General features: G+C 41.2%; 1 long non-coding RNA gene and 1 pseudogene across 1 annotated transcript; both read right to left on the bottom strand.

The window, feature by feature from the left end:
- Nucleotides 1-3,034: 3,034 nt before the first annotated feature.
- LOC132679644 (olfactory receptor 6V1-like) lies at nt 3,035-4,330 on the bottom strand (annotated as a pseudogene).
- A 1,619-nt stretch (nt 4,331-5,949) lies between these two features.
- Nucleotides 5,950-27,441, bottom strand: LOC144614540 (uncharacterized). The gene is made up of 4 exons (XR_013552340.1): nt 27,252-27,441; nt 16,389-16,488; nt 8,822-8,879; nt 5,950-6,213 (listed from the first exon to the last, which is right to left on the bottom strand). It is a non-coding gene; the product is annotated as an uncharacterized LOC144614540 (long non-coding RNA).
- Nucleotides 27,442-27,483: the final 42 nt, after the last annotated feature.

Consider the following 27,483-nt stretch of genomic DNA (forward strand, 5'->3'; position numbering starts at 1 on the left):
GACAGTGCTGTTCCAAGCATCACACAGGTAATTTTGTTGGGAATGTCATTGATGAAGTTTTGGGGTGATGGGGGTTTCATAGGGACTGGAGTCAAAGGCCAAGAAAGAATTCTTGGAGATGTCTTTGGTGCAAAAAGGTGATTTTATTAAAGCATGGGGACAGGACCCATGGGCAGGAAGAGCTGCACTGGGGTCATGATGGGTAACTCATTATATACCCTCAGGTTGGGAGGGGGTCAGGGATAGAGTATGTCTCTAAGGAATTTTGGAAGCAAGGTCTCCAGGACCTTGAGAGGCTAGCTGTTGCTAGGGAAATGCCATTTATTATCATTTAATACAACCTCGGTCATGAGACCCTTCAGATATATATCAGGGGGCCATAAGCTTGGAGTGTGATTGCCAGCATATATCTTGGGACAGTTGAGATAAAGGAAACTGACTTACAGGATCCTTGATGTTGGGATAATGTTAAGCTAAGGTTCTCTTTTCCCCCCAGCAAAGTGTCATCCTTGAGGCAGCTGAGCTCCTACAGGGAGGTCACTCTGCCGGTTTCAAGGACTTGTCAATGGGCTATAGTCAGTAAGGGAATTTAATTTTTCATTTGTCTTAGTTTCCGGCATTACCACAGCAAGCATTTAAACCCCTTTCCTTTGTTCCTTTGTTCTTGGGTAGCCAGGAGTGTCTGAGGAATATCACAAATATTCTACCTGAGGGGGTGTGGGGCAGGGTGCTAGCCTGTATTTTGCCCTCAGCTTGCCCCAAGCTCCCTCATCATGACTGTGTGATGCTGTATGAGGGGGTGATTACTGTGGAGCCCCAAGGCAAGCTATACCCTCCCAATCTGACCAGTCAGATATCTCACTGCTAAGATCACACCATGAAAAAGAGGCAATAGATGGCTGTAGACTGTTGATTATTTTTAATTTTTTAAGGGAATGTGCAGAAATGAGAGAGTAGCAGCAGGAAGGAATCTCTCAGGAGGCAAATCTGAGCGGATTTGTGTGCTGATTACTTTAGGAGGAAAAGCTGAAGGAAAGTGTTTGCATATCAGAAGGAGATAATTGCTTCCCATTTAGTTCTTAAGTTTTTTCACCAAGTTTGCAAGGAGAGTAAGCAATTAGTCCCTTGAGAGGTGGAGGAGAGAAAGTTCTAAGGATGAAAAACTGTTTTCCCTGCTGCCCTTTACCACAGAATCAAAAGTATCTGCCCCCTTTTGGAGAGACCCACAAATGGTAATTTGTCCTATGGTAGTTAAAAAAAGAGCTTAATTGGATGTCAAGCTCCCCAGTAATAACCAGAGACTCATGCCTCTGGGTGGGGGCCCCCAGACGTGTTCCCCTCCACCACCCCTTTCTCCACAGCTGTGGCTCTACAGTGTGGCCCCTCTGTGGGCCTATCCATGCTACACATTAGGACTACGACCTCTCCTATAGGTATCCTGTGGGCATGATGACGTTTTGGGGTGGTAGTGGGGTTCGGAGTTGATGGCCAAGAAAGAATTCTTGAGATGTCTTTGGTGCAAAAAGGTGATTTTATTAAAGCACGGAGACAGGACCCGTGGGCAGAAAGAGCTGCACTGGGGTCGTGAAGAGTGACTGGTTACATACTATGGATTTGGGGAGGTAAAGGCAAATGAGAAGTTTCCAAGGAGATTTGCATATGTTAAAGAAGACTCACAGGATGCTGGAGGCCAAGCTATGGTCAAGCTAAAATTGTTTTCCCTCTAGCAAAGCATTAACATTAAGACAGTGGGAGTTCCTGGAAGAATGTTTTCCTCTGCCTGCCTCAAATATTTGTCAATGGGCTGTAGGTTATAAGGAAATCTAATTTTTCCTTCTTGCCTTTGTTCCCCATATCACTATGGAGGGGTGACGTTGGGGTTCCAGGAAACTGAGTCCACAGGTTTCTGCAGATTAGGCTATTGATAAGATTGCCTTTTTCTTGTCATTTAATAAGATATTTGTAAACAGATGGAGACCCATGTCCTCTATGACTGTGATCTCTACCAGTTAACCATATGTTTTCTTTCCTTTCCTTTGCTCATAGGCAGCCAGGAGTGCCTGAGGAATATCACACATATCCCACCTACACCTGGTGTGTGTGTGTGTGTGTGTGCGCGCACGCATACGCACACTCTAGCTTGTACTTTGCCTGCAGCCTGCATTATGCTCCCTCATCAGGCAGAACTAGCTTCAGAAGTAGGAAGAAGTTTGCATCTACTCTTTGTCCTGTTCTGCAAATCCCAGCCCAAGTCCAGATTCACCCTGATACGAGAAATCAGACACTAGAGCTACTCCCACTCCCACATCTCCCCCGACTTCCTAAACCATTCCCAAACTGCCAGGGAAAGCCTTCCCCCACCTTGCCCTACCCCCCTGTTATTCATAACCCCAATACCACCCCATTTCTTCCCTCTCAACTGGCTTGCACTATCTTTGCTTTACCACCAGGGCCCTGGTGACCTCCTGTCCGGGCTGCTTCCGGGAAAGCCAAACACAGAGGGCCCTCGCTCTGGGACATGGACCTAAGATTCTGTCGGAGAAGACAGTTGCTAATGCATGTGAAGGAGAAAGCTGCCAGCGTGAGAGCAATGGTCCAGCTTCCCTTTCTTTCTTGAGTGCATAAAAAGGATAAAGTCTAGGCCTGGAGCCCTCAGGACCTCTCTGTGGAAGGTGCTGAGAAAGTGGCCCCTAGAGTCATTTCTGTTTAAAAACAAGGGATTTTGAGGGGCTGGACAGAAGTGGGCCTCCTGGGTATAAGTAGTGCTTCTGCTTCAGGAATAATCCCCAAAGAAACGGTCCTAATGAGAGGCATGGAGTTTCTTCTCTTTGGGGGATGCCAGGCCACTCTGCTCTTCTCAGAGAAACTCCCATTTTCAGAACCCTATCCTACACTCTGAAGCCAGTTCATGAGAAAGAAATACACCCCCAAAGAATTTGCAGACAAAGAAATGTAAAGGAATGTAAACAAAACCATACAGCCAGACTGGGAAGGAGAGGTTTTAATAGCACATTTTTATAATAATAGCCACATCTACAGAGTTTTTACTATGTACCAGACCCAGGACTGAGGGTTTTATTTGGATACTCTCTTTTAGTTGACATTATCATACTGTTTTCACTCCACAGCTCCCTCAAAATCATCTCCTCCTTGTTTATCTCAGGCTCACATATACTTGCCTTGGAATCATTCAGATGATGTAAGCTCATTAGTTCTCTGTAGTGAGTGAGTGGGGGATAAAGGGAGAAGGAGAGATGAAGAAGGAGACTGAGGAGCTCCAGCATGGGTGCCCAGGTGCCCACCTGCAGTGGAGGATCCTTACTCCTGTGATTTGACAGGTGTTCTCTGGCCTTCTCATCCACAGGCTGCTGGGTCTCTGAGGAGGAGACTTTTGGTCATATCTCCAATGACCTCCTTGACCTTCTCATTCCGGAAGGTGAAGATGAGGGGATTCAGGAAAGGGGTCACCACTGCAGTCATCAGAGCCACCACTTTGTTGAAGTGTGTGGAGTGGCCCTTGCCTGGCCTCACATAGATGAAGATGGCACTACCATAGCCTAGAACCACCACAGTGAGGTGGGAGGCACAGGTGGAGAAGGCTTTCTGGTGCCCAGAGAAAGAGGGGATGTGTAGCACTGCAGCCACAATGAGGATGTAGGACACTATGATCAGCAGCATGGTGGCCAGCGTGAAGAGCAAGGACAGGAAGAAATCCATGCACTCAACGTGGCAGGCGTCAGAGCAGGAAAGCTTGAGAAGTGGGGCAGAGTCACAAAAGTGGTGGTCGATGACATTAGGGCCACAGAACCAGAGCCGTGTTTTCTGCAGGATCAGGGAGATGATGGAGACAAAGCCAACCACCCAGCAGACTGCCGCCAGCTTCGTACACACTGGACCATTCATGATGGTTGGGTAGTGTCGAGGGTGGCAGATGGCCATATAGTGATCAAAGGCCATGACTGTGAGAATCAGAAAGTTGGTGGAACCCAAGGAGAAGTAAAAGAGAGACTGGATCAGGCACTCAGCCAGGGAAATGGTCTTCTGAGGGACAGCAGGTCTGCCAGCATCCTAGGAACCACAGTGGAGGTGACCAGCATCTCCATAAGGGAGAAGTTACAGAGGAAGAAGTACATGGGTGAGTGGAGGCAGGAGTCAAGTCATGTGAGGGTAATAATGGCCAGGTTCTCCAGCACTGTCAGCACACACATCAAAAGGATGAATGCAAACAGTAGGACCTGGAACTCATGGAGGTGTGACAATCCCAGCAGTAAAAATCCCCTAACCACACAGAAGTTACTCATCGCACTTGATGCCAGTTCTCTGTACTACCTATGAGAAGCCAGGAAATCTTAGTGGGAAGTCACAATCAACGCCTGTCTTGACTATGCTCTCTGATGGCTGGCCTGGCCCCTCAAGCATACTAACCAGCATGCATGGTTAATCTCAGAGTCCAGAAGATATATTCCCAAAGGGCAAGAACTAACAAGTTCTGATTAACCTGTCCAGGAGTTGGACAGGTGTTATCAAACTCCTACACTCTTTTTGTATTGTATTCCATCAGTCATCATTCCATTCAACACATTTGTTAAACCCCAACTCTGTGTAAGAATTTTGGTGGGTCTTGTAAACACTCCCTAACTACCATATTTAACAGCAACATGCAGAAGAATGAAACTAGACCACTTTCTTACACCATACACAAAAATAACTCAAAATGGATGAAAGACCTGAATGTGAGACAGGAAACCATCAAAACCCTGGAGGAGAAAGCGGGAAAAAAACCTCTCTGACCTCATCCGCAGCAATTTCTCACTTGACACATCTCCAAAGGCAAGGGAATTAAAAGCTAAAATGAACTATTGGGACCTCGTGAAGATAAAAAGCTTCTGCACTGCAAAGGAAACAATCAACAAAACTAAAAGGCAACCAATGGAATGGGAAAAGATATTTGCAAATGACATATCAGACAAAGGGCCAGTATCCAAAATCTATAAAGAACTCACCAAACTCCACACCCGAAAAACAAATAATCCAGTGAAGAAATGGGCAGAAGACATGAATAGACACTTCTCTAAAGAAGACATCCAGATGGCAAACAGGCACATGAAAAGATGCTCAACATCACTCCTGACCAGGGAAATACAAATCAAAACCACACTAAGATATCACGCCAGTCAGAGTGGCTAAAATGAACAAATCAGGAGACTATAGATGCTAGAGAGGATGTGGAGAAACGGGAACCCTCTTGCACTGTTGGTGGGAATGCAAACTGGTGCAGCTGCTCTGGAAAACAGTGTGGAGGTTCCTCAAAAAATTAACAATAGATCTACCCCATGACCCAGCAAAAGCACTGCTAGGAATTTACCCAAGGGATACAGGAGTACTGATGCATAGGGGCACTTGTGCCCCAATGTTTATAGCAGCACTCTCAACAATAGCCAAATTATGGAAAGAGCCTACATGTCCATCAACTGATGAATGGATAAAGAAGTTGTGGTTTATATATATAATGGAATACTACTTGGCAATGAGAAAGAATGAAATATGGCTTTTTGTAGAAACGTGGATGGAACTGGAGAGTGTTATGCTAAGTGAAATAAGTCATACAGAGAAAGGCAGATACCATATGTTTTCACTCTTATGTGGATCCTGAGAAACTTAACAGAAGACCAAGGGGAAGGGGAACGGGGAAAAAAAAGTTACAGAGAGGGAAGGAGGCAAACCATAAGAGACTCTTAAAAACTGAGAATAACCTGAGGGTTGATGGAGAGCTGGGAGGGAGGGGAAAGTGGGTAATGGGCATTGACGGGGGCACCTGTTGGGAAGAGCACTGGGTGTTGTATAGAAACCAATTTGACAATAAATTTCATATAAAAGAAACCCAAAAAACAAAAAATAAAATAAAATAATTTATCAATTTAAAAAAAACTACCATATTTAATGGTCATTTCCTTGTAATAATACTTGCTGTGAGTGAAGTTCTTTCCATGTGCTTGGAACTGTGCTAGGAACCTTATATTTGACTTCTTTTCATCTTTTGTGCTCAATCTCATCTTTCTTGTGGTCTCTGTGACATTTCAGGCTATGAATAACCCATTTTTGAAACTACTTCCACCCTTGACTACAAGGACTGCCCACTCCAAGTGCTCTTTGTGTTCTTCTCTCAACTATTTCCTCCTTCAGAAATCTCTCTTCTTCCTTAACTATAACAATCTAGAAAATATAAATGAATCTCAAATCAGCATTCTTATTCTCAACCCACATCTCTGATTGTCTGCTAACTACCACAATATACTCACCATGTATAAAAATACACACATAATCCTCCCCTTCCCCAAAGCCCAGATCATGTTCATCATTCTGCAATCCCCCAGTCATCCAGGCTTGTCATCTGGAAGGGATCTCTGGTTTTCCCTACCTTCTTCTAACCCACTTGAACTGCCATCCTTAGAAATATTTTTTTAATCTGCACTCCCCCTTTCTTTTTCCCGTAGCCCCCAAGTTCAAGGACTTGTTTCCTCTTAATCACTGCAACAGCATTCTTAATGGCTTCCCCTTTTTTTAATGTTTATTTATGTATTGTGAGAGAGACCACACGCACAGGTGGGGGAGGGACAGAGAGGGAGAGAGAGAATCCCAAGCAGGCTTTGCACTGTCAGCACGGAGACCAACACAGGACTCACTCTCATGAACTGTGAGATCATGACCAGAGCCAAAATCAAGAGTCAGACACAACTGACGTGAGCCACCCAGGCACCCCATGACTTTCTCATTTATAGATTTCTCTGTATCTGACCTACCCACATACTACTGTTATATTTATGTTTCTAAGGTATTATGTCCACAGGCTCTTTTTGTAACAATCTAAGGCAATGTGATTTCATTTATACATTACTCTCAAGATCAATTAATCAAACTAGTTAGCCATCTACCTTGTATCCATACAGTAAAAGGCTAGAAGGATGTATTTTAAATCACTAATGGGTGATCTTGGGTGTGGATTATAGACAGTTCAATGTGTATCTATATCTATACCAATCTTTATCTTGTTTGTTTTCCAAATTCTTTTCCTTTAGATGCATATTACTTCAGTGATCAGAAGAAACTTTTTTAAAACCAACAACAACATCTATTCCTTCTCTTGTCTGCTAAATCAGGCACATACTCCCCCTGGCTATCCTAGCCTTACACAGCTCTACCCACCTACCCTTCCAACCTCACCCTTACCTCTTTCTTGCCACACACTTCACGCTATCACCAGACTGGACCACTGGCTATTCTCCAAATGTTAACTCCAACCTGCTTTCACAAACTCTTCCTTATTGTTCTCTATGCTTGGAATACCCTGTCCTGCCATTATTGCCTGACAAATTCTTGTGTTAGTTAAAGAATGAAGTCCCCTTCAGGGACTGTCTCAAATATCCCTCCTTTATGAAGTTTCATCCCCCATTCAGATGTGAACTCACTCTTCCTGGAATTCCCACCTGTGGAAGTTAGCCTGTCTCCCTTGCATTATAGTTATTCTTGTGCCGGCCTTCTTTCAAACACCTGTTTCTCAGTAGCAGCGCTCTCTTGTCATCTTCATAGTCCTCCCAATACCCGGCAACATGTCTTACACAATGTATGTTCTTAGTACATCTTAGCTAAACAAATCAATGAGTACCTCTATCGAGTTTTCATTCCAAATCCTGAGAAGAAAAGTTTGACAAATGGAAATGCATGTTCTTTAATGATTACTCGTGCGTGTGCATTGTGGGCTTTAACAGACAAGCAATGAGGCAATCATGACCTGCCAATTTCTTATCAGAAAAAGGAAAATGTGACCAGGTGTGTTTCAGAATCCACTCCCAGAGGGTCTAGGCAGCACCCTGTGACCAAATACTGTACAATACTATTTCTCCAGCAAAATACATAAATATTCACACCTAACAGAAGAGATAGAGGCTACAAAGAGCCTCAAGTTGGTAAGTTCAGATCAATGATCAGGAAAAACTCTTTTAAACACCACCAACAACACCTACTCCTTCTCTTATCTTCTAAGGCAAGCATATACACAAAATTAGAAAAAACTTTCAGTTGTCAAAGCATTTTGATACAGAATTGTGGACATGGAGTGGTGAATGGGGAGACCCCACTCACTGAGTGCCACCATGCACTGGTTTCTGTGCTGCGACCAAGCTGTGAGATGGTGACTATCTCCGCATCACAGGTGATAAAAACTGAGGCTCAGGATGTTTAAGGACCTCAATCCCAAGTCATGCAGTTAATAAATGTACATCTGGGATTTGAATCCAGGGTTTTCTGACTCAAGTACCTATTTGTTTAATCACAATGTCAAATACACAGAATCTACAAAATTTATGAACACAGTGCCCTATCAATTTCTGGACACAGAATCCAAAGCCTATTACTTACATTTGCAAATGGAAAAAGTATTTAGTAAATGGTAAATTAAGCAATATATTAAAGAGTAAGTTCCCATGATCAGCTGTTGACTAGCAGTGATGAGTAGGAGACAGGGAGGGTGTCCTTTCCCCGCAGAAAGGATCGAACGTGATCTCTAACGCTACCACAGGACCAGTCAGAGGTTCAGCCCTCAATACTCCATCTCTCATTGAGAGACAGGGGGCTTGGGCCCCCAGGAGGCTGCTTCTCCACGACAACCTTCCTGATTGTGATCTCTCCCTACGCACTCCCATATTGACATGGCTCATACTCTGCAGGTGTTATAAATGCCTGAGCAAGAATGAGAAATTCAACCCATGGGCCTATTATGGTTTATTCACCATCACTGCCACCTGAAGGGCAACATATTTCTTACCTGACAGGTGTCTGTGACAAAGCATCCTGCAGTTCCACAGTCTAAAACATTTGAAGTCCTGCAATCGGGGATGAAAACGTTGATTCAGAGGTGACTCTGAAGTCAGGAACACTCCGTTCAGTGCAGTGTCCTTCACAAACAGGCCTCCAGCACAGCCCCCATTACTACACCCTCCTCCAAACCCCTCTTGCCTTCCTCCCACCAACCCCTCTCCAGCCTACTGGACATTTCACCTCAGACTTTTCCCTTCCTATTCAAGATCTTGCCTCCCCGCTCAGCTTGGATAACTTGGTACCCTCCCCTTTGTCCATGATGGACTACCATCTCCCTCATGTTGCTTCCAGACTCTGAGCCACCATTCCCCCCCAAGTCCAACTCAGCCATCTGGCCCACAGCTCAGGACAGGCCCCCCGGAGCATGTTTTAGGACCTGATGTACTTATTGAATAATGTTACATCTCAAGTTCTTATTTGTCAAAACTGATTGTTTAACACAGGCAAAACTGACATAAGCAAGGTTCAACTTGAACATAGAACTAGCTTTCCTCTGCATCAGTGTCTGCTGCAAGCAGATTTTCCTCAGTGCAGCTTCTGCGATACCCCTTGGAGCATCCCGCTCCCTCCCTTGCTACAGAATACATCTTTTCTCAGGCCCAGGGGTCCCACATCCTCCTGGTTTCTCCAATCAGAAGACAATGCAGTGTCTCATCAAAGCAGGCCAATGGCAGCTTTAACCTTCACAAAGTAGGCTGGCCAAGGCTTTTGTTGGCTATGCAGCACATGCTTTCGTCTAGGCCACACATTACCTGTACTCGAACGTCTGGACTCCCTGGTATGTTCTGTTTCCCTCACACATTTCTGGTAAAGATTCTCTCAGGTAAGAGATCCTGTTCATCCCTATCCAAATTCTTTGTGCTGTAGATTTTGCTGTTCAGATTTCTGTTACAGTGTCACCTAGTAGAGAGCTCACCTGTCTGTGTATAATAACCCCCCAGAGACATGGCACCTGTTTGAAATCCCCCCTGCCTTGTTATGCATCTTACTGTCTCTCCACATCAACCCTCTCAATTCTTCTGACTGAATTATTCTTATAATTTTTGACTTTTTAAATATTTGTTTGTTTGTTTGTTTGTTTTTGAGGGAGGGCGAGAGAGAGGCAGGGAGAGAGGGAGACAAGAGAATCCCAAGCAAGTGCCACACTGTCAGCACAGAGACTGACATGGGGCTTGAACTCATGAACCATGAGATTATGACCTGAGCTGAAATCAAGAGTGGGATGCTTAATCGACTGAGCCACCCAGGTGCCCCATGCTTTTTGACTTTTGAAACAACTTTCTCACCCTGGAAATAACCCTTTGTTTAACAACTTGGAATTCAGAGGGGTTAGCATACCATCACCATGATTATTTGTACCAGTGGTTTTGGTCACCAGTGTCATGGGACATGCCGAGCTTCTGGAGGGAATGAAAGAGCAGGGGTGAGGAATGGGACAGAGGGGCAAGCAGAGAAAGTCACTGAATATCACCTTATGGTTCACAGGCTTTTGCAAGGGCAGGTGACACAGGGAGGACACAGAGTAAACAGCACACTGGGGCCAGCAGACCGGATGGCAACAAGAATTAAAGCCTCAAAAAGAAGACAGAGATGCATCAAGAAGGAAACTAGACAGAGCTTCCCTTGAACCCGGGTCTCTTAGGGTGGGGCAGAAGGAGTGGGGCTGGAAGAAGACCCCTAGGTCTTCCCCAAGAGAGAGAACAGAATGAGGCCAAGGCAGGGAGTGGGGTCCTGTCATGGGATTCATTGCTGCACTGAAATCAGCAATAGCCCAGTGTGCAAGAGGACACAGGAAACTCAAATCATTCATTCATGCACTCATTCACTCAGAAAAATATGATTGACTGTGTCAGATACTGTTGGTGTTCAAGGGATATGGTGGTGAACAAAATAGTTCCAGGCCTTACAGCCAAGTTGAAAAAAACAGACAATAAATAAGTTTTAAATGACAACCCGTGACAAATGCTGTGATGGCAATGAAAGGAGCATGAAAGAGGCTGAGGGGAAGGTAGGGGACTTACCAGTGGTAGGTCTCATCCTGCCACCCAGGTCCAGACACAAGATTCAGCAGTGGTGGGTGGCACACAGGGGACAACAAGGCAAGTGAAATGGGTTGAATGGAGCCAAGAGGTCCTCCTCAAACTCTCTATAGGCACAGTTTCCAAACCTAGGATCTCTGGGGCAGTCTGCAGTAAATGAAGATAACACAACACCAGGACGGAAACACTCCACCTTACCTGGGACCCTTTCTCCATATCCCCTTCCTCCTGCTCTTTAGGCACTACTGGTGTTAGATCTGAAACCAAAAGGCACTGGGAAAGGTGGAAGCCTCCAGCCCTTCTCACACACGCTGATGGTGTGCTCCTACAGGGTTGAATAGGAGCACGATAGTGGTTCCCAAGGAGCAGCTGTCTCCACTGGACACTTGGGCACATCCCAGCATTATACTCAGTTTGGGAAACGTGAGCTTGAGGAAAAAGGCAGACTACTGTGAGTCCACAGGGGCCTCCTGGGGAACCCTGACTATTCTCTCTCACTCTCTCCTGTCTCCTGTGGGCATAGAGCTCAGTGTGCCCCAATAGTCCTAGGATCTGGGTTCTGCAGGGGGGGGGGGGGGTGAGGAGAAGAGAGAGTGAGGACAAGGAGCTGGGCACCAGATGTTTTAGACACAGACAGTAGAGGAGCAAAAACAGTGGGCTAAGAGATCTCCCTGTCTCTGGTCACCCTGGAGGGAAAAACAGGGTCCAAAACAGAGAAATCCTGAAGTAGTAAAAACATTTCTTTTAAAAAATAGGAATCACCAGGACCTGAGCATCAAGATATTGAGTGGGGTTCACTCTCATGCTTAAGAATAATCTTCAGAGCATCTTCTCTCAGGGCCTCAGTTTGCCCACATATAACAGGGGACTCAAAATCTAAACGTACATTCCTGAGCGGGAGGGGGACCCACTAATGAAGGAATCATGGCCATGGTCACTAGAGAAAGATATTAACTGAAACCAAAATGAAACACTGAGGACCTGTTTACAGTTATGAAATAGTAATTATACATATGCACGTACACATAGTATTTGTAATTTTGTATATTACATAAATTTATGAAGAAATGAAAAACTATGGCAAAGAAACACTAATAGAATTATGATTCCATTGTCATGAATACCAAAGCCAAAGGTATTTTATATCTCTTTATCAGCAAGACCAGCTTCCCTGGCTTTTCCACTCAGCCAAGGACATGCATCACTTCCAGTGCCTAAGGAATCAGGAAATTACATAGTCCTTCTTCCTTGTCCCTTGTTCTCTCTCATATAGCAATAATACCTTTACCACGTGCTTCCCACAGGCATTGTCTCATTTGATTCTTTAAACAACCCTGTGAATAGCTGTTTCTGAGGTTTTCATTTCTCTGCTGATGGTCCAGAGGAAGCCCTTACTCTAGGACACACACCTACTTCGTGGTACCTGGGTTTGAACCCCAAACTGCAAAGAACAGATGATCTTTGATTTGTGTACTTTAGACTTTTATAGTACACGACCTTGTGCACATTCTATGCTGGCATACCTAATTCACCTTTCACACTGCTGAATTCATATATCTGCTCATCTATGAACATTTCAAGTATCACATATGGCATCCCCTGCCACCTAAATATTCAGTTTTGTCTGTGCTATTATTTAAGTATTTTGCTGAAAAATAATAAAAAGTGAAAATTGAAAATGAAAAGTAATGATGCCTGTGTTTTTTTTAAGTATAAGTCTCAGGGGCACCTGGGTGCCTCCGTCAGTTGAGTGTCTGACTCTTGATTTCAGCTCAGGTCATGATCTCACTGTTCATGGGATAAAGCCCCACATCAGTTTCCACGTTGGTAGCATGGAGCCTGCTTGGATTCTCTTTCTCTCCCTCTCTTTCTGCCCTCCCCACTCACATTCACACTCTCTCTTTCTCTCTGAAAATAAATAAACTTAAAAAAAAAAGCGTAAGTCTCATAAATGTAATCAAACAAAACAAAGTTGGTTATCATTAGGTATGGTAAGAATGGGCCATCTTTTAGCCTCAATCCACAGTTCACTGAACCTAAGTTGGTTGATTGTATGCTCAAATGAGAGAAAAGAACAAAATTAAATAATATTTTTTGAAATCTTGGGATACATTATCTGAACAGGGATAAATCAGCTAGAAATAGCTTGAGAGCAGAGAGTATCTCTTGGGTGGATTCATCAATAGAGGTAGAAAGAGAGAAAGATGTCACACTAAAGATGTGCTGAGATGAACATAGGAAAAGCCAAAACCGTGAGTTTTATTGGAGATATATACTGTTGGGGGGTGGGAGGGGTATGCCTGGGAGCCTCAGTCAGTTAAGCATCTGACTCTTGATTTAGGTTCAGGTCATGATCCCAGGATTGTGGGATCAGGCCCTGTGTGGAGCTCTGCACTGAGTTTGGAGGCTGCTTAAGAGTCCTTCTCTCCCTCTGCCCCTCTCCACTCCCACCCTCTCGTGCGCATGCTCTAAAAAAATAAATAAAATAAAATCATACTGTATGTGTATATGTTTTTAAATCTGGAATCAAAGGACATACTAAGTAAAAAAAGGATCTCCTAGAACCTTGGTAAAGAGTAGCCAGGTGCTTTTCTTCCTTTAATAAAGAGTTATCAAATGTCAACCATGTACCAGGTGCTATTTTAGGTACCCAACATAGAGCAGTGAACAAGACAAATTCTTCCCTGCATGGAGCTAACAATATAATGAAGGTCACAGGTAATAAGTAACCAAATATATAATAAATTTAAAGTAATGATAAGAGGTGAAAAGAAAATAAAACCAAATAAGGGGAAAGAGTGATGTAGGTTGTCAGGGAGAAGATAACTCAACAGAGAGCTGAATGAGGGATAGTGTCAGTCTTGGGAAGATGGCAGATGAGAGTGATTGGAATCACAAAAGCTTTAACCACTGAATTCTGAGGCAAGTCTAATTGGATTCAATGGCTAAGCTAAGCTTACTCTTTGTCCCCAGATCTCTTCTTCTGTCATCAGAGCAGTTTATTAACTTCTATTATTTGAATTAACTGCTATGCAGATGGAGCCCAACAATAATAAACACTGTGGCCCAGGTTGCAGCTTTTGAAAAGAATGTCCCACATACTTCTTACCTTCCCAGGGGTTAGAAATCAGGAGCATAACTAAGGAGAAGCAGGAGAGTACACTTCCCCGAACCACACAACAAAAGGGGAATCTAATAACATTTTTTTTATTTTTTTTAATGTTTATTTATTTTTGAGACAGAGAGAGACAGAGCGTGAATGGGGGTAGGGTCAGAGAGAGAGGGAGACACAGAATCGGAAGCAGGCTCCAGGCTCCGAGCTGTCAGCACAGAGCCCGACATGGGGCTCGAACTCGTGAACCACGAGATCATGACCTAGGCCGAAGTTGGACACTTAACCGACTGAGCCACCCAGGCGCCCCTCTAATAACATTTTTAAGAAGGAAATGTGTAGACATGATGCTGTTAAGGCCATGATGTTAAGAGGACATACAGTGCAGGAAGCGAAGGCAAGATCACGATATATGCCCATGGGAAGGCTTCTCTATGCTTGCTAGACCCCAACCAAAGACTGTAGACCACCCTCAACCCCACCCTAAGAATTGGGGATAACCACTGAGAAGTCATTTATGGATGTCCTCCTCCATTTCATCAGAAGAACAGAGTAGGTTTTCTTTTTTTTTCTTTCTTTCTTTTTTTTTTTTTTAAGTAAACTCTACACCCAACATGAAGCCTGAACTGATGACCCTGAGAACAAGAGGCACATACTCTACCCACTAAGCCAGTCAGGTGTTCTCCAGTGTAGCTTTTCAATCCTGGTATTTAACAGCTACTAGAGACTTAACATTTTCTCTTTCTCCAACTTTTCTCAAATTCTTCCTTGTTGATACAGTTCTCTTATTCCAGATCTCTTTGGACTTTCTTGGCAGAATCAAAGAGGAACTTCCAATTTTTCCATTATTAAGTTTTACATATATCCAGAAGATACAGAACGGTTGCACCTAGATATCACCTTCTATACACATACAATGACATGGCTTTGGATTGCAGGTAATAATACACTCACTGATTTTTCACTAGGAATCCTACTTTGGGGTGTACTGTTGATAATCAGAATTCCCTGCCAGGCTTCCCATGCTCCTTGCCTTTTCTTCTTCATTCTCCATCCTCTTTTCCTTTTCCTATTTTGTTTCTCTTCTCTCGGTCCCCTCTTCATCCTTTTTGCTCTTTTAACTCCCCATCACCTGATATAGATCTTCCCATCCAAAGATCTGTTTTACAGAATATGTTCCCCATTTATCTGTAAGGCAAATATCCCAAGCTTGGTGAACTTCTATTTGCATAGTGAATTTACACAAGAATTTTTTGGGAAAAAATATACAGTACATCTATCTCAAAGACTGATCCCAGGATAAAGTCCTATGTACAAGTCTCTAAGCTCTGAAAGAAAGGATATGAAGGTAGAATTTAAAGGAAATATGACAGGGGTGCCTGACTGGCTCAGTCAGAGGAGCATGAGACTCTTGATCTTGGGGATTGTGAATTGGGGGCCCACTTTGGGGGTAGAGATTACTTAAATAAATAATTTTTAAAAAATAAAGGAGGTATGACAGTCATGTTTCTGTGAGATATCTGTTGCTCTCTTTTTCTAGACTTCTCATCCTTTTCCCCAATCTGTGGGGAAAGTAAGTTTATTTTGTGATGGAGTTGCAAATACCTGGTTAAGTTCATGTTAAATATGGTGACAGGCACAACCAACAAAACTTTAATGTTCAAATGATAAAGCGTAGCAAAAATGGAGAAGGGTTTTGAATTTCCAAATCACTTATAAGCAGTTTTATAACATATTTGTATTTCGAAGCTGTCAGTGATCCTTCTGAGACCAAGGGAATAGTGGTAGAGACAGATTGAGGTAAGGTGGAGACACTGGGGGCTTGGAGACTGTGTTTAAAGGAACTAGATTTAGAAAGTCATCACAAAGAACACCGAAAGAGCTGAGTGAAGTGGATGTACTGTGCTAATCATCCTGTAAGAAAAACACCAAACACAGAATGATAGAAGAAATGGAGAAAACCCACCAGAGAGATTCTGGTGTGTGATGACTCAGATAGGGTACTTGGCAACAGAACATAAATAACTGCTCAGAGTGCCCAGAATCTGATGAGACACTGCTCAAAAGTCTGAGGAAACATCTCAGGGCAGAGCTCATGGATGTATTTGCAGCTCTGGCGGGAAACACTTTTTTTCTCATTGATTTGGGAGGAGGTGACGGCTGGGCAAAGAGTGAAAGCAATAGAGAGAATACATGAACAGGTAAAGCAACTCTTCTGAGTGTGAGGGTGAGATGTCCTGACCAGAAAAATGAATGACCCCAGAGCTGCTAAAGGGAGAATGAAATCGGGAGAGTCCACCAGGGACTGTCTACCTCTGCAAGCTTGTACTTAGTAAACAGGAGGCACCTGTAATTTATCCCACCTGTATGTAAACTCTTCCTATATTTTCCTTCTGCTGTTTTCCCTGTGAGCAGATTCTGAGTTTGTTGCACTTCCTGGGGGTTGGTAGATGGTTGGATAACCTGTAGAGAAGAGAAATGGAGAATTGCAGGACATTGTTTTAGGAAAAGAAAATCGCCCTTCTGATGTCTTTCCCCTTTCTATTGTATAGGCAATAGAAAATATCCCAAGCCAATAGGGTGAAAAATCTGCCTGGAAGAGAATCTTGGATTTAGGGCTATTTGGGTATGGTTTGGTCAATCTCTGGCCTCCTTTGAGGGGAATACTTGGTAGTCAGGTGAACGTCATGGTAATGCTACCTCAGGAATTTCAGAGAACCGGGAATGGTGGAGATAGGCGCATGAATGGGTGCAGTTTTTATGCTCTGATTCTCATGGTGCTAATTACTCTACATTCTGGAGGATTTAGAGCCTAAAGAAGTAGCTGGAAGTAATGATCTTCTCTGAGATGGAACATACCTTTCTATATTCCCCCCTTTTGAAATAACAGTCTCGCCCAATGACCACTGTTCCATCTGTGCATCTGTGTGTGTACACACACACACACACACACACACACACACACACACACTCACACACACACGATACTAACTTCCCCTTTGGACCCTAAATCTTTCACCTACAATGGTTGGTTTGACCCCAAGTAACACAGCAGCATCACCATCTCAAAACTGATTTAGGTTCCATATTAGCCCCCGGTCAAATTCACAAACCTCACAGTGGCAGAAGCTCTGTTATATCTGCCTCTTTAACACCCCCTGATTCAACAACATCCCTCACCCGTGCTCCCATTCCACACACCAGCAGAATCTTTCTTGTTACTCAAGCAAATTAGTTACCCTTTGTATCATGACAGCCTCTCTCTCCTTGGACCTGCTACTTAGTCATTTGCTCCCCCCAGGAATGGTGCACCCCGTCTTCCCACACCTCACATCCGACCACACATAAAACAACTCACCAGTCTCTCTCCATTATCATAAAATCCTAACTGCTAATATCATTTCATTTTGATCTTCCATTTAGCATTTAGGACTTAGATTCCACATGAATCAAGCACACTTTATTTTTTTTAAGGAGTTCATTTTTTTTTCAGTGTTTCAGAAACTATTTATTAGATTATCTTGATTGCACGATGTGATCCGATAAGTTTGTTTTATCATCCACTTGGATTTCCTTTTTGCATTAGCTTCCATGACAGTAATTCTCAACTGATGTAACAATTATTGTTAAGACATTAGGACTATTGAAGTTTGATGTTAAAATAGAATCAAATTATGAAGGCAAATAGGCAAGACTTCTAATTCCCTTTCATTGTAAAGAACTTGATGTGTTTTGAAGATAAAAAGCTTAACCATCCAAATTGATCTACATACAAATTTTCCTCTTCTTTCCTCTGTTTCTCTCCCACCATTTGAAATATTATCTTTGCTGAGGCCTACACATCATTCTTGCCTGATATAATTCTTGATAGGAATACAGACCACTCTCATAGTCTCCATGAATACAAAAGTTAGGCAACTTAGGATCTGTACAAACCAAGTACTGATTATGAACTCTGAGGGCTGAAATGGTCTGAAATATGGAACTTTGTACTATTAGGTATTTATCCAAAGGATACAAAAATGCTGATTCAAAGGAGCACATGCACCCCAATGTTTATAGCAGCACTATCAACAATAGCCAAATGATGGAAAAAGCCCAAATGTCCATTGGCTGATGAATGGATAAAGAAGATGTGGTATATTTATATGATGGAATACTACTCGGTATGAAAAAGAATAAAATCTCGCCATTTGCAACAACATGGATGGAACTAGAGTGTATTACGCTAAGTGAAATAAGTCAGAGAAAGACAGATATAATATGATTTCACTCGTGGAATTTGAGAAACACAACACATGAACATAGGGGAAAGGAAGGAAAAATAAAATAAAAACAGAGATGGAGGCAAACCACAGGAGTTCTTTTTTTGTTTGTTTATTTAATTTATTTATTTTGAGAAAGAGAGAGACAGAGATCATGTGCGAGCAGGGGAGGGGCAGAGAGAAAAGGAAGAGAGAGAGAATCCCAAGCAGGCACCACTCTCTCAGCATAGAGCCCAACACAGGGCTCAATCCCATGAACTGTGAGGTCATGACCTGAGCCAAAGTCAAGAGTTGGATGCTTAAACGACTGAGTCACCCAGGTGCCCAAGTCAAACTCACTTTAATATAGACTGGGAAGAAAAAAGAAAATACAACTAGAAGGAAATTATAAATCGATGAGAATTAACAAAGGAGTTGGTATGCTGTTGTTCTTAGATATCCAACATTACCCTGTAATGAGAATAAAGTGCTCATTAAACATTTACTCATCCTAAGCAATCCATAGAACCTCCTAAAGAGGCAGACCTCGGCAGCTCTGCACTCTGCTCTCAGGGATCGGCCCCCTGGTACCATTTCTAAAGGAGTGAAGCATCATTATCACCATATATTACAGCCTTGCAGCAAAATTGCTGTAGCACCCTTTCCCAAAAGGGTGCTAAACACTTATCACAGCAAAATTCTGTGTGTCTGACTGTAGCTTCCTAGCAAATAATTGAACATTATGTAGGAAATACACTTAGAAATAAATGGGAAGTTCAGGAATTGAAGGCAATAGCAGCTTTAGTTCAGGATATTTAGGTTCAAACCATACATAAAAGTACAAGCTATGGATAAGAAGACCATGATTGTGAACAAAATTCACAAATGTCTTATAAATATAAAGGGCCCGTTGATACTCTACCTCCCTAACACATCCACCCTCCTCATGTAGGAGTGGAAATAAAAAATTATCTGACAGTTACCTTTCCAGCCACCTATTTTCTCCTTGCACAGAGGAGCTATGTGTGAACCATTGCCTCCCACCTCCCTACCTCCTCTCTCACCACTTATAGATTTTAGGCATTTTTTGTCACACTCACATGTGAGTCTTTTACCCCAAGCTTCTGAGTTCTGATAGCACTTCTCTTCTCTATCCCCTTTCTATTTGTCTAAAACCACCGAAGTCAAGACCAAGATGTCTACGACTAATGGTAGTTAACATGTTAACAAGAAAAAAGAAAATTTCTTTTAGAAATAATTTGTGCTTTTTCTGATTACCAGAAGATAGAAGTAAATATGATGTTATACATCTTCCCAAAGAAAATGACAGTTACCATTTTGGAAAATCATTGGTTTAAAAAAAAATTTTTTTTAATGTTTATTTATTTTTGAGACAGAGAGAGAGAGAGAGACACAGCATGAGCAGGGGAGGGTTAGAGAGAGGGAGACACAGAATCTGAAGCAGACTCCAGGCTCTGAGATGTCAGCACAGATCCCGACAAGGGGCTCGAACCCACAGACTGTGAGATCATGACCTGAGCCAAAGTTCGATGTTTAATCGACTGAGACACCCAGGTGCCTACCCCAGGTGTTGATTCCAATTAGAAATGACAAAGAACCTGAGGACTTATCCCCTAGCCCCTTGGACATGTGCAGAAGATGCCTGCAGAGAACCAGGAAATTTCCCATCTCTGCCCTCATTCTCTATTTATTAATCTACTCTTTTCAAAGCATCAGCTTTCAACATGGAAAACTTTTTTCCTAGATTCAATGATTATTCTTCAGTTTTGTTTAATTACAAATGTAATATTAAAAATAGGGGCGCCTGGGTGGCTCAGTTAAGCATCCAACTTCAGCTCATGTCATGATCTCACGGTTTGTGAGTTCAAGCCCCGCATCGGGCTCTGCACTGACAACTCAGAGCGTGATGCCTGCTTCAGATTCTGTGTTTCCCTCTCTTTCTGCTCCTCCCCCACTCATGCTCTGTCTCTCTGTCTCTCAAAAATAAATAACCATTAAAAAAAAAACTTTTAAATAGAATATGCTTTCAGTTCAGTTCTAGGTTCACTTAGCAGCTGAGACAGTATGGGGAACTTCACCCCGTTCTTCTCTAGGGAGGTGTGGTCTAAATTTTAAAAACACAATTTGTGCTGCCTGTTTATTATTGCTCATCCTTTGATAATTTATTATACATTCCTTTGCCATTTTAACTAGCCAGAGCAAAAACCATTTAAGGTTGGACTTAGGTAAGCAACTCAGAAGATTATAGTGTAAAGAAGTGAAACTGAGGGGTGCCTGGATAGCTCAGTCAGTTAAGCTGTCAACTCTTTATTTCAGCTCAGGTCATGATCTCATGGTTCATGAGTTTGAGCCCCACATTGGGCTCTGTGCTCACAGCACGGAACCTGCTTCAGATCCTCTGTCTCCCTCTTTCTTCTCCTCCCCCCCCCAAAATAAATAAACGTTAAAAAAAGAGCTGAAATCGAAACTACCACAGCCCCTACAGTTCACAGATTATATTCCTCATCAACTCCCTCATCTTTCTTGCTTGCAGTATCTAAATAAATGTATGCTTCTGTAGGGGCCACACCTTCAAGCTTCAGCCTTCCTCATAAACCCCTCTGTCCTTCTGTCCCACAGGTACCTGTTTAGAATAATAAATTGGGGGTTCAAAAAAAAAAGGTAGAAGAGGACAGGATCCGAATGGCCAGCTAACCGGCAGCAGGATTAGAATGGTAAATTATACAGACTTGAATCTATAAGTTGAATATCCACCTTTCTGAATACTTAATGACAACAGAGGAAGCAAGTCATTGGAGGGGAGTTTAGGTAGAAGCAAACAGAGTTGCGATCAAGAGAGGCCAAGATGTTTAATGGATTATCGACGCAGACATAGAAGTTACCTGGAATGATGGACGACATAAGCGAGGGTGAAAGAGATAATTCTCAGCTGGACGCCAAAGTCTTCTATGAGTGAAGGGGATTTTTCAGGAGAGCGATCGGTTACAGGGAAAAGGAGTAGTAGAGCAGGAGATAATCAGTGATATCAGCCCCAAAATAGCAGAGATAACTGAGGTCTAAAAGACTTCATTCAGACATCATCTTTTCCAAAAAGCCTACCTGGACTCTTCTTCCATCAATTGTTATTAGGTGAATACTGGAGTATTTCTATGGCACTCTGCAAATTTCTATGGTATCACATACTAAGTGTATCTATTAGTTTACATGTCTTTTAGACTATGAGCTTTACTGGTGCCTGATGGCACAGAAGGGGCCAACTATAAATTTGTTAAACTGAACTCTTCTGTAATATTCAACTGCCTCCATCCAGGGTGATTTATTTGGATTATTTTCTCATCATCCTAGACTATTCCAAATGTTCAAACAAAGCAGAATTAATAGAGATGTTGGATTTAGCATTATAGGCTGCTTATCACTGTATATGTTAAAAAGAAAGCATGAATGTTGAAGTCAGATAGCCTTAAGCGAGTTCAAATTCTGACTTTACAATTTATTACTTTGAACTTCTACTCCTTATTTTGTACAATTGAAGGCAATAAATATTCACAAAGACGTTGTATAAGTTAAAAGTAATATGCACTGGGGTGCCCGGGTGGCTCAGTCAGTTAAGCATCTGACTCTTCGTTTCAGCTTAGGTCATTATCTCCCAGTTCATTGGTTCAAGCCCCGTGTCGAATCCCATGGGATTCTCTCTCTCCCTCTTGTCTCTGCCTCTCACCTGCATGCTTTCTCTCTCTCTCTCTTTCTCAAAATAAAATAAACATTAAAAAAGTGACATACACTGTAATATGTATACAATTGCCTAACAAGATACATATTAGAATTCTCTGTCTCTCTGTCTCTCTCACACACACACCTTCTTTCTCTCTCACATACATACACATGCACACACTCTTCTCCCACCCTTGAATTTGGGCATGATAATATGACTAGCTTTGGCCAGTCACATATGAATAGAAATGTCATGAGTCAATTGTAGCAGAAGCATTTGAGAGACTCCATGTCTGCTCTTCTCCACATTGACTACGGAGGCATGTAACTGGATGGAGACGCACATTAAAGGTGCCTAAAATGTTGAGCCACGGCCAGAGAGAAGATAGCTGCCCTGGGCTTACAGTGAACTTTACACAGGTGAGAAACTTTTGGTATGTTTGCCCACTTGCATTTTTATGATGTTTGTTATTACAGCATCACCTAGATTATATATCTCACGTATCTTCATACTTAGCCTTCTCAGAAAGAAGATATACCTTTCTAAGCAGATAATTCTGTGTTACTACTTCAGGACAAATACCAGAGGACAGCTATCAGAAGCATCTGCTATTGATGGACATGGTGTTAACTGTATCTCTAAATATACTCTTATTTTTTCAAACCCTCCAGAGATGCTAATAGAAACAGAAAAAAAAAAAAACAGATATGAGACACACAGCTAAGGCAGTGTTGAGAGGAAAATTTTTATAACATTAAAAATGAATATGTTAGGTAAGAGGAAAAGTCTTAAATCGAAAATCTAAGCTCCCAATTCAAGAACACAGAAAAGAAAAAAAGTAAAATAAACTGAAAGCAAAAGAAGGAAGAAAATAATAACCTAAGAACAGAAATTGATAAAATTGAAAGCAGAAAAACAACAGGAAAAAAAACCAATGAAACAAAGGTCTAGTTCTTTGAAAAACATCAGTAAAACTGGCAGACTTCTAACAATACAGATAAGAGAGAGAAAAAGAGAAGATATAAACTACCAACATTAGGAATGAAAGAAGAGATTACTATAGACACTGAACACAAAAAAGGATAATAAGAAAGTACTAGGAACAACTCTGCACGCATAAATTTGACAGCTTATACAAAAGAAACCACTTCCTCAAAAGACACAAACTAGCACAAGCCATCCCATACAAAAAGGTAATTTGAATACCCCATTACTATCAAGAAAGGTAAAGTCATAATTTTAAAACTCTCTAAAAAGAAATCTTCAGGCCAAGATACTTTAACTGGATAATTCTACCAAATATTTAGAGAAGAATTAATGTCAGTTCTACATAACCTCTTCCTTTCTATCTGGAAAGGGAATTTGTCTTAATGCATTCTATGAAGCTAATATTACCCTAATACCACAACCAGATAAAGATAATGCAAAAAAGGAAACTACAAACAAATATGTCTTTGAATATACACACAGAAATCCTTAACAAATATTAACAAACAATTCAGCAATATGTAAAAAGAATTATCACCATAACCAAGTGAGGATTATTCCAGTGATACCAAGCAGATTCAGTATTCAAAAATCAATGTAACCTATCACAAGCAAAAGATGAAAAATCACATTGTCATACTAAACAGTGTAGAAAAAACATCTGACCAATTCAACATTCATTTATAATTTTAAAAAAACTCTCAGAAAAATAGAAATAGAATAAAACTACCCCAACTTGATAAAGAGAAGCCACAGAAAAATCCTACAGCTAACATTATATTTACTGGTGAAAGTCTGAATGCTTTGTCCCTAAGGTTGGGAACAAGGCAAGGATGTCTGCTCTCATCATCACTTATTCAACATTAGAAGTTATAAACCAATATAAAAAGGCAATAAAAGTCATGTATATCAGGAAGGAATCAATGAAATTGTGCATGTATAATTTCTTTAAAAAGTAAAATATATAGGTATAAACCTAACAAGATATTTACAGGACTTGTATGCTGAAAACTACACAACACTGATGAAAATAATCAAAAAGATCTAAACAAACAGAAAGACATGCCGTATTCGTGGTGGAAAATCTCAACACAGCAAAGATGTCAAATTTCCAGCAACTCTTTTCTCTTTTTATAGACATCAACAATATTATTCTAAAATTTACATGGGAAAGCAAAGGAATTAGAATAGCTCAAACAATTTTGGATGGACCTACCCAATTTCAGCTCAAACAATGGATCTACCCAATTTCAAGACTTATTAGATACTATAGAAATCAACACTACGTATTAAAAAAAAAAAAGCCTATGTGATATTGGCATTGTGGTAGACACACAGATCAGTAAAACAGAACCCAGAACCCAGAAATAAATCCATGCAAATATGCCCACCTGATGTTTTACAAAGATACAAAGTGATTTCATGAAGAAAAGAGAGCTTTTTCAAGTATCTGGTGTTGGAGCAAGCAATTGGACAGCCACAAACAAACAAACACAAGTAACCATGACTTAAGTCTCACACCTTATACAAAAATTCATTCAAAATGGATCATAGACTTAAATGTAAAACATGAAACTATAAAATATATTTTTAAAAAGCGGAGGAGATAATCTTTAAGAGCTAGGGCTAGGCAAAAAGAGCCCTTAAACTTGACACTAAATCAAAATCCATAAAAGGAAAAGTTGATAAGCTGATAAATTGGATTTGACCAAAATGTAAAATTTTTACTTTGTAAGACTCTATTAAGAGGATGAAAAGTCAAGATAGGGACAAAGAGAAAATATTTGCAAACTACATATCCGAAAAGGCTATTCTCCAGAATATATAAAGTACTAGCAAATCTCAACATTAAAACCATAAACAGTCCTGTTAGAAAATAGGCAAAAGGCATAAAGAGGCGTTCAATCAAAAAAGGATATAAAGATGGCAAAAAAAAAAAAGCACATGAAAAGATTTTCAACAAAATTAGCTATTGGAAAAATAGAACCACAATGGGATATAAAATCTCATAGATTTACCTATCAGAATGTCTAAAGTTAAAATAGTAACAACACTAAATACCGGTGAAGATGTGGAGAAAATGCATCACTCATACATTGCTGGTGGGAAGGTAAAATGATAAAGCCACTCGGAAAACAGTTTAGCAGTTTCTTTAAAAAGGAAACATGCAACTACCATGGGGCTCAGCAGTTACACTCCTAGGTATTATCCTAGCGAAATGAAGAGATGTTCACACAAAGGCCTGTACACAAATGTTTACAGTAACTGTATTTAAAGTAGCTAAAAATTGGAAACCCAGATGTCTTTCAGAGTCAACTGTTAAACAAATGGTAATCTATCAACACTGTGGAAGACTACTCAGCAATTAAAAAAAAAAATCTACCAATACACACAACATGCATGAATCTCCAGAGAATTATGTCGAATGCAAAAAAAAAAAAAAAAAAAAAAGCTAATCCCCAAATCCCCAAAGGTTATATGCTACATGATTCTTCCACTTTTATAGCGTTTTTGAAATGATAAAAAACTACAGAAATGGAGAACAGATTAGGGTTTGCCAGGGGTTTAAGGAAGGGGTGGAGGAGGATGGAAGTAGGTATGACTAAGCAAAAGCAACATGAGGGATCTTGTGGGGATAGAAATGTTCTGTATCTTAACTGTCTAAGTCAATATCCTGGTTGAACTTTAATGTGAACATCAATTTGAATTTCATACAATGCCCATGGAATTCCAGATATAGTCATAAGAAACCCATAATTGGCTAGGTAGATATGCAAAATATAGTTCCATCTTGACTTCAGGTGCCATGTGTTTACACAACTGCTAATGGAAATGTTCCCTATCCTAACTATGAATGTCAATATTCTAGTTGTGATATGTACTAGTTTCTTTAAGATGTTACCATTGGAGGAAACTGGGTTAAGGGTACATGGAATCTTTCTGCACTATTTTATACAAATTCATGTAAATCTACTGCTATCTCAAAATAAAAATGTTTTTAAGAAAAAATAAAAGCATCTGCATACAAATCATCATTATGTGTTTTCCAAGAACACATGCAGAAAATAGACACTGAGGAGATCAGAGGGACTGCTTGCTGGTAGGGAAGGTGAGGAGAATGGGAGTGAGCCATGGGAATAAAGGACATATTTTGCTAATAGCAGAAAAAGCTTAAATTCTTTTTTAATGCTCTCGGTTCACATTTGTCTGACCAGCCAGTGATGGATTGTAGCACAGAGTCCATTACTCCTTATTGAATGCATCCAAAGTCATAGATCAGGGGTCGCACACAAAAAATCCTTCTATAATGTGAGGTTTATAGGATGTCCATGGAGCTCCATATATAGCCACAGGCTTCATGTAATTGGCTCAGGAAGGTAGGCAAAATATGGTTCCCTTTTGATTGCAGGTGTTAAGTATTTACACAACAGCAGATGAAATTCAAATCAAGGCGTCACTATAACAACAGTTAAGTTTGCATCTCAAAATCCTATCTTGGGGGCAGCTAGGCTAAATGGCTCATTGTAATTATTTGGATAATTCATTTGTACAGGCATAGTACCATTAAATAACAAAATACGTTCAGTTTATAAACTAATCTTATTCTTATGTCTTAGTTCTCTTAAATTTTCTGTGAAGGCTTGATGTTTAAAGACCGAAGGGGAGAATTTCCTGCTAAGGGTTTTTAGTAGATATTTTATTTTATTTTATTTTATTTATTAGATATTTTACATAAGAATTTACTGGACAAATTCCTTGGAAGTTTACAATCTAGAATTCTAGAAAGATTTTTATGTATACTAACCCTTTTCTGAGTGTATGAGGAAGCAGAAAGTTCCACAAACTCAGGCCCATCTGATCTTTAAGAGTGTATTCAATTAATTCAAGCTTCTATTCACAACTGCTATGTGCCAAAAACTGCATTAGACACTGATGAAAAATGTAAGTCACATACAACCTCTAGCCTCAAAGAGCTCAAAATCTAGTAGAGGAGACAAGGAAGTAGAAAATGATAACTCAGCATGGAAAGGAATAAATAAAGGTATGAGCAAAATCTCATTTAAGGAAGCAGAGTATGCATTGTAGTGTGTTCTTGGAGGCCAAGTAGGAATGACATCCAAACTGTTCTTGAGAAAGGATTAGGTGTTTGAGTGACAGAGAGAAAAAGGAAGTGCATTCAAGACAGGTATACGCCAGGCTTGAAGACTTAAGAGGAAACCGCACCCTTCTCACTTAAAATTCTAAATCAGAGTTCTACTTACGGTTCTCCCAGATTGCACTGCAACTGTCTCAGCAAGCTAAGGAGTAAAGGCATCCGTGGGGACTGGCCATCCTCCCCTGCTTGTGTCCCCTGTGTCGTCCTTCTGTTTCTCCAGCTGCTCTTTCATTCTCTTCCCTCTCCTGACCAACCTCCTCCAAGTCTGCCCTACCTGACAAATCTGTGACCATAATGATCCCATGCCCCAACGTACCCTGAACTTTCAGGTCAGGCAT

The sequence above is a fragment of the Panthera onca genome, chromosome A2 (assembly GCF_046562875.1).
Source record: "Panthera onca isolate mPanOnc1 chromosome A2, mPanOnc1 haplotype 2, whole genome shotgun sequence".
Taxonomy (NCBI): domain Eukaryota; kingdom Metazoa; phylum Chordata; class Mammalia; order Carnivora; family Felidae; genus Panthera; species Panthera onca.